Genomic DNA, 9,034 nt, shown 5'->3' on the forward strand with positions numbered 1-9,034 from the left:
TATATATATAAAAATCCTCCCTGAAATTCTAACTTGAGCATATGCTTTCATCTACATTAACTTATAAATGACAAACTTCTCATCATTCAGTTATGTAAGTTCATCCAACGTTGACTAGTAATATACTTGTATTTCATTCAATACTTAAAAGTTTAGATTTAAACAATAGTTCAATGTATTTAAAATTAACTGTTATGGACATGTGCTGTTCTATTGGAATCAATTTTGAGTCAAGTCAAGAAATTTAAAGTGGCTTTGTTTTATGTGAGTGAAGTGACATGGCGACCCATACTAATTAGTGCTCTGCATTTAACCCATCCAAAGTGTGCACGCACGCACGCACACACACACACGCGCACACGCACGCGCGCACACGCACACGCACACGCACACGCACACGCACACGCACACGCACACACACACGCACACACACACAAATATTTCGACTCACCACACTTTGTCTTCCAGGAGAGGTGACCACCTGCAAAATACAAATATTTACAGATTAAATTCCTGTCATTTGTTATGACTCTCTCTAATAATTGCTGTTCATTAATTAGCACATTACAGCATTCACACATATTCAGGACTTCTTCATAATGTTCTGATTTGTGTCAGCACAGTGCACAATGTTAGGTAATATTTATATCATTTTTCATTTTTACAGTATGCATTAGGGCTGCACTATTTTAGGGGAAATCTAAAAATCTAAATATATTATAAAAAATATATAGTAATATTTCTTATTTGTCTAGTAATTTTAATACTACTACTGCTAATAATAAAAATTATTTTGGAATATTTTGATAATTGCTATTATTATTAAAATATAGTAATATTTCTTATTTGGTTTTTATCTAGTAATTTAAATAGTAATTAATACATTACTAGACAAAATATTACTAATTTAGTAATAAGCTGCTTATGTGTAAATGAACACAGTGCTGCGCTTTACTCTGACACATGCAGTGCATATATTTATTTATTAAATCACACTTTTTGTGATTTGATAAATCGCACTAAGCCATATTGTGATTTTGGCTTTACTTTGACTAATCATGCAGCCCTACTATGCATTTTAATTTTTTACTTATTATTTTTAAGGAAAAACACAGTAATGAGGGGCTTGTAATTTAATCAACATTAAATGAATCTGACCATTCTTGACAGCTGGAGTTTTCATTATCTAAGACAGCTTAGTCACAGGCTTGCAACTGTGGGATTGTGGGATTGACAGCAGAGCGCAGCAAGTGGCGAGAGTATCAGAAAGTTGTGAAATGCTGAACTTTATACAAACGACAGGCGAACTCTGCTGACATCTGTCAAACGCATTTCAAAAAGTGACGCAAATGCATTTAATTTAGATATAAAATGACGTTTGCATGCTTTCATTGCAGCTAAAGCGTGGCTGGGATTACAAAAGCATATTAAACGAACACCATATAGTAGCATTCACAATCATGCATGTGCATGTACATTTACAGGAAATAAAACTGCACATATCTGACATTTTGGGCATGCAGCATTGAGTGAATTTCTTCTGGTTTTAATTTTATTTTACCCCATAAAAAAAAAAAGAGAGGACATGCTTCACAGAGGAAGTGCCAGGACATCTTCCCTTTCAAACACAGTAATCCTGGATATCCAAAGAGCACCAATTAGTTTGAAAACAACCTCAGAAGCCTTGCATTTATGCTTAATCTCTGCTAAAGGCCATTACATGAGCATCTCTAGCGGATTACCCAAAAACACTGCGAGAAGACTTAGGATAGATTTTTATTCTATTCATACATATCAGTACATTCATACGGAGATTACGAGCTACAACCGATTAGTCCACAAAATATGCTTAATTGGATCTCATCTATCATCGTCTCGGAGGCACAATTCACCTGCTTCTGTGTGACATAATCGCTATCAGTCTCTGTGCTGCTCACAGTTTATTTTCCATTAAGCAATAATAAGCAGCTTTATCCGTCTGCTCGGGACTACACTGAGCGGGAAATGTTTTTCAGTGTAATCTGAAAGCTTAGCTTTGTCTTAGCAGACAGCTTTGCAAAAGCCATCATTATATTGTCCTGTGATACGTGAGAGACGAAACCTTTGAAAGATCTTCTACACGCTCGGAGTTCATGTGCTAAACTTTCATATATCTGTGGTTTAGACATATACAGCTTAAAATGCAATACTTGTTTATAGTTCATAAATTATGAAATTAGCTCAATAAATAACGTAAATAAAGACCAAGTACTAAAGTATTTCATTACCTTAAATACATGTCTACACATGTTCATAACTAGTTTTTTTTTTTTTTTGACCTTTAAAATCAGGAATATCATTATTTTAACATCTTACTCCATTTAACATTTCAACTAACCCTGCCATGTCAGAAAAATGGTCAAAATATATGAAAGATATTTTAAAGAAAATTACTGACCTTAACACATAATCATGAGGGTCTACAGGGGTCCTTTTTATGATGTAATTTCCTGTTTTATGCCTTTGTCACATGACCCAAAAACGTCTTTACACCACACTGACTTTGACTTGGCAGACAAAAGTTTTAATATGAATAATATTATAAATGTATATAAAATTATATTATAATATTGAATAATATTACATGTTATAAAATATTTTACAACATATGTAAAATTGTCTTACCGCTTTGATTTGGCAGACAAAAGTTCTAATAATATTATTATATATTTATATAAATTATATAAACAATTAATAAATAAAATATCAATTTATATTTAATAATACTTAATTAAAAATATTGATATTACAATTTTTAAAATAATATTTAAATATATAAATACTCGAAAATGTTATATATGATAACCCCAAATTATTATTTTTTAAATATATAATAATAATAATAATAATAAAATACTCCAAACCACTTAATTTACCGTTACACCACAACATTTGTTGAAGTGCCACAGAAAACATAAAATACATATAAAAATTAGTTTTAATTTAATAACATGACTCTAAGGTGCATTCAAGTCACAGTCTGTATAAATTAATTTTTTCATATATTTTTGAACAATTTAATAGATCCAGATAGTCTAATAATATTATTATATAAATTATATAAACAATTAATAAATAAAATATCAATTTATATTGAATAATATTTAATTAAAAATATTGATATTAAAATTTTTAAAATAATATTTAAATATAAATACTCGAAAATGTTATATATGATAAAATATTTTATAATATTTTACATTTACATGAATTTGTTTTACTGCTTTTACCCCAAATTATTATTTTTTAAATATATAATAATAATAATAATAATAAAATACACCAAACCACTTAATTTACCGTTACACCACAACATTTGTTGAAGTGCCACAGAAAACATAAAATACATATAAAAATTAGTTTTAATTTAATAACATGACTCTAAGGTGCATTCAAGTCACAGTCTGTATAAATTAATTTTTTCATATATTTTTGAACAATTTAATAGATCCAGATAGAAAAAGCATCACATCACAAATCCTTAAATAACACGTGCTGTAAATGAAAAGCATCACACAAATGACTGATGCCTCAGATAATCCTAATTACACATGTGCTAATGTGCTTTAAACACAAACCTGTTCAAGACTGTTTAAGGGTCATTCAAAAGCTGCTTTTCTGCCAAAACTGGATTAATAATGAAAAGAAATGTTCTGAGGTGATTAGAGATGCTAGTTTGAATGATTAAACATATACTTTCTGCATTTTGTGGTGTAGAAAGTACAAATCTCCAACACACAAACCCACTCAGCCGCTCAGGGTCACTGGGTTTGGTCTAAAGGGACTTTGAACTCAGTGCTGCTGCTTTACGTCTCCCTAATATCTTAAGATCATAAGTCTTACTCTACATCTTTAGTAATATATCATAGTATACTAACCTTAACACTATAAAGCCTGGCATAAATACGTTTTTTTTTTTTTTACGGAACAGTTTATTTTTTGTTGAGTTTCATAATTGATACATCAGGCTTTTATGGCTCATATAGTCTGTTATAGTGAAAATATGGAGGAAGAACACCTCAATTTTATTCAGAGGCTCAAAATGAGCAAAACTATTTGGTACAGATGCTGATATTTATATGGACAAAAAGTAAGAAGAAATTCTGAGATCTTCATAACAGTATACTTACATAAAATGATATAAATATAAAGTTTTCACACTGCATCTCCAATAATAGGTCTCATTTAAGATGATATTTCAATGCATAGTTTTATGATCAAAAAATATAATGCAATACAATGATTGAGAGATAAACGTTCCTCAAACGTTCTTCAAAAGCCTGATGATCATATTTGATAATCACATCTGAACATGATTTTTCTAAAAAATGATCTATGGATAATCAAGTAAACCAAAACTGCTTCAGTCCAGTAAGTGTTCATCTTCTTGCATTTGCTTCTTTAAGTTAATGGTCTGATTCTTCTGTGATTCAAGCCCTTTCTTCACTAAATGATGTATCATACTTGCTGAAATACATATTCAGAAACTTCGTCATCTTTCACTCAGTCAGAAACTCCTCTCAGAAATGAACCACAGCCAGGCTTGGATGTCATTTGTCACGTCTAACAAAAATAGAGTCCACTGCAGCTGGACAAGTGCAAATGAGCTCCAGCCTGATAAATCTAGGCCTGTCTGAGACGCTGCAGCCAGCAGGAGCTTCAGCAGCAGCAGCTTTATGGCCAAAGATCTGGACTGCTAATATGAAGCAAACAGGGCTTATTGATGCAGGAACCGGAGAGGAATAATGTTTGGTGTTCTACGTTTAACTATGCCACATTTATATATTTACATTTACATTTAATCATTTAGCAGATGCTTTTATCCAAAGCCACTTACAAATGAGGACAATAAAATCAGTCAAAACTAACAAAAGAGCAACAATATATAAGTGCAAATGACAAGTCTTGGTTAGCCTAACGCAGTACACGTAAGGTGTATATATCTCTGATAAGCGGTGATCTCACAATCTATTGAAAGCCACTTTAGATCAGTGGTCCTCAACTGGTGGGCCTTAAACCCTATATTAATAAATGTAAATATATCTGATTTTAAGAAAATTTTGGGTCACAATTTCATGCCCAAAGGAAAATGAGGCAAAACCAGTTGAGTAGCATCTGTTAAATGCCTTTATGACTTCACTGGTCTTGAGCTGTTGAGCTCATATAATCCACTGATTTTTATATGTAACTGATGGGATGTGGTCATTAAAACATTATACATCATGAGAGACCTTATCTATCGCTCCGGGGTCACAGATAATCTACAGTCACAGCGAGTCTCATCTGACTTGTAAATAAAAATGACACTGACATCTGTCAAACATGATCTCTGAGAATCATTAGATCCCAGATTAAACACTCACATCTACTGCAATATCACTTTTATATTTAGAAAGCACAGGAAATGTAGCATTAAAAGGGTGGTTGACTGTTTTGTTCTAGGCTTGATTGTGTTTATGGGGTGCAGTCTAACATGACAAAGCTGTGGAGACATTGGTATTGTTGTATTTTGTAACTTTTTATTGTGGTGGTAGATGCTGTGGGTTGTATATGTTGTCCTATTGTCTTGTTTTTTTTGGACCTCGAGTCTGTAATAAAGATTGATTGACTGCACTGATCATGACTCAAGCCGTTTCTGAACAAACCAGACAGTGGTTTCACATTATGAGGCAACAAAACTCCTGCTGCGCTTTAAAATTTGCCATCTGCACTGCCATTGTCAGGCCTGCACTACGGCTCAACTTATTATTTGGGTGAAGCCAATATTAAAGAAATCCTGGACCATCTTTAAGCGGCTTTTTACATCATCTACAGTAACAGCCTCCTGCTCATATACAGGATTTGGACATTTAAGTCAAACTTGTTTCAATTTCATTGCATTAGACAGCACAATCAAACCAGTTATCGTTTGTGCTCAAATGCGTCATTGGTACTTATTGCGCACATTTTTTAATTTTCTTTATAATTTTTGTAAAAATTGAGGTGTCATCTTTTCTCCTTTTTTGAATAAATGCCACTTAATTTGATATTTTTGTTATCTAATGCAATGTGTATATTTTGTGGATTATCCAAATCCAAATATGGAACACTGTATGTTTGGTACTGCAAGCTGCTACTCACCAGTGCAATATTTTCCAATATTAATATAGGCTATTCTCACATTGAATAATAATGCATTATAGAACATTAATACGGTATATAATTATACTAGCATTCAATTATATTATATAGCACATCATTAATCATAATAGTGTATAATCACATATGCTATCATATAATGAAAGTGTCTTTCGGTTTCATAAATACGACGTTGTCGCCATCTACTGTTCGCAATGGTGTAATACAGGTTTACAGCGGCTGATCTAATTAGTAAGATGTGGTGGCCTTTTCCTTGAAGATCAGGTTTTTGAATCAAATAATGATCTGTACGTTAATATCATAATCATAAGTATATATCGGAACCCTCAAGTAAACGTTTTAAAACGTTGCTTTACTAGGCAGCGTATCACTGAACCACAGGGAGGCAGCAAACTGTCAAAAATCATACAGGATTTCTTAAAACAATAGGGTACTATCACACTACTCTTTCTGCTATATCGGTGCATGGCTAAAAAAAAAAAAAGTAAGAGTGGTATGACAGTATGTTATCCTGAATTCAGCCAAATTATTCCTCAGGAGAAGAATTAGAGGAGTACGAATAAATGTGCAGTGCAGCGTTACTTCAGGACCAAGATTAAGAGCCAAATGGTGTAGTGTTTTAGAACAGACATTTTATAAATCTGTTCAAAACTCTTGATAACTTATGAAATCTTGATGGTAATTGCAAAATGGTCTGGTATTTACTTATGTGCATCATGATATTGTACTTAAAATGTGTGCTTTTGGCAATAGTTGAGTGCTCATTTACATTCAGATACATATACGCCCATCAAGGTTAAATATTTGTGTGATACAAGACTCTATTATTATTATTATATGTAGTCATGTTTTAGTTTACGTGTGTGTAACATACCTTTTGGGGCCACAGTAGCGTATGTGGATGCAAGTCATGCGTAAAAATCCTTAAATGCAATTGCACTAGATAAAATATCAAAGAAACTATTATTTGAAATATATTCTATTTTCTGAGCCATCTTCACAATAAATTTTACCCATAAGTTGCCAAGATATTATATTATAAATTTTCAGGGGCAGTTTATATCTTTATGAGTGCATGTAGATAATGTATGCCACATACTTATACAATATAGTGACCTTTTTAGTTAACTGGTTTTATAACTCAATTAGACAGCACCATATTTTTACAAAAAAAATAAATAATAATCCAGGGCATTTTTGTCCTGACAACTGGTTAATTTCTGGCCCTAATCATACAAGAGCAACCACATGGCTATGCACTTACATTTGACAATAAGAAATAGTCAGAATATTACACTTAACTTTGAACCTCTTATTTTACAATCTGAAACAATTTTGTGCTACATTTAACGCATGGCAGTTGGTTTGATATTTTATTTAATGCAATGACACTAAGTGCCTTCTCCGTTTCATTTCTGGGCTACTGTAAAATATAATACCAACTGCATTTATACCCATATTAAAAATAAAAAAGGTCTAATTAAAATGAGTAACTTATATAAAACTACCAAAAAGGTTGTTCTGGCCGATTTCCTGATTTGTTGCATTGCATGACTACATTTTATTATGAAAATGCATCGTACAGGCAACAAAATTCACATTGTGACTGGCGTTATCGATATACCTTTCTAAGACCGGTAGCCTAGAGAAAAATGAAACAGAAATATTTGGTTTCGGAATCAGCTTAGTTGGAATCTTGTGTAGCCTACTTCGCCCGGGTTTCACATTCTGTCATATTTATTGCAATTAAGCACATCACAATTACATTACCTTTACACATTAGCAGGCCTAACTCGCGTTTTTTCTCATGAGAAAACAGCCCATGAAATACTAATGAACGTCTGGGTTGGTAATAGCCTAGGTGAAATCATAGCCTATGTTTTTAATCTCTACAAAAAAATAAAATAAATAAATAAATAGATTTACGCAGGTGTGGTTAAAAACGTACGTCCACAAAATGAAACTACGGACTATGAGGTTTATGAACAGACGACGCGACTCTAAAAGCAACATCAATATAAGCTTCCATGAAAACCGACATGCGTCCGCCATACAGTGTTGCCAGATTGGATATATCCAAGTATCGTACCAGAAGCTCAAAATGATCGTATTTGGAAGAAAATGATCGTGCACGAGTCAAACGTACAGAATACTGCATCTAAACCAACAACTTTGACATGACCTGCAAAAGACCACAATAGATAACTAGGCGTAGCGCGTTTACATTGGACGCGAGCAGTGCGACAAAATATTATAATCAGTGACTGTTTGCACTGGAGGCTGTCATCGGAAGCCTGCGTGTTGCCAGATGTTGAGGGGGTTCTTGCCGTCATGGACCGCAACAGTGCTCGTTGACTTTAAAGCAGGGCATCCTCCTGCATTCTTAACACACTTTGAGGTGCGCACGAGCGCATTTAGGGTGTCTGCAATGAGCCGGTTTCGTGTATGAATATAGAAGCCCTATGACTACAACTACCATCATTTGAATTGACATAATTATGAAATTATCGTACATGGGATTTTTTTTCCCCATAATTTATCGTACAGAGGTCAAAATTATCGTACAAATACGATAATTATCGTACATGGGATTTTTTTTTTCATTGATCGTACAGAGGTCAATTATCGTACATGGGATTTTTTTTTCATTAGTGATCGTACAGGAGGTCAAAATTATCGTACAAATACGATAATTATCGTACGTCTGGCAACACTGCCGCCATATTTCCTGTCAGAGGGACTCTATTGGCGAGCTCTTCAACAGTTAAGCAGCTACTTCCAATTCAGTCAGAACATTGTTTTAGCAACTGGAACCGGCAACCTGTACGACTTTTACCCTTTTTTTTTTTTAACACCA

Source organism: Sinocyclocheilus grahami, unplaced genomic scaffold (assembly GCF_001515645.1).
Source record: "Sinocyclocheilus grahami isolate Dianchi unplaced genomic scaffold, SAMN03320097.WGS_v1.1 scaffold891.1, whole genome shotgun sequence".
Taxonomy (NCBI): domain Eukaryota; kingdom Metazoa; phylum Chordata; class Actinopteri; order Cypriniformes; family Cyprinidae; genus Sinocyclocheilus; species Sinocyclocheilus grahami.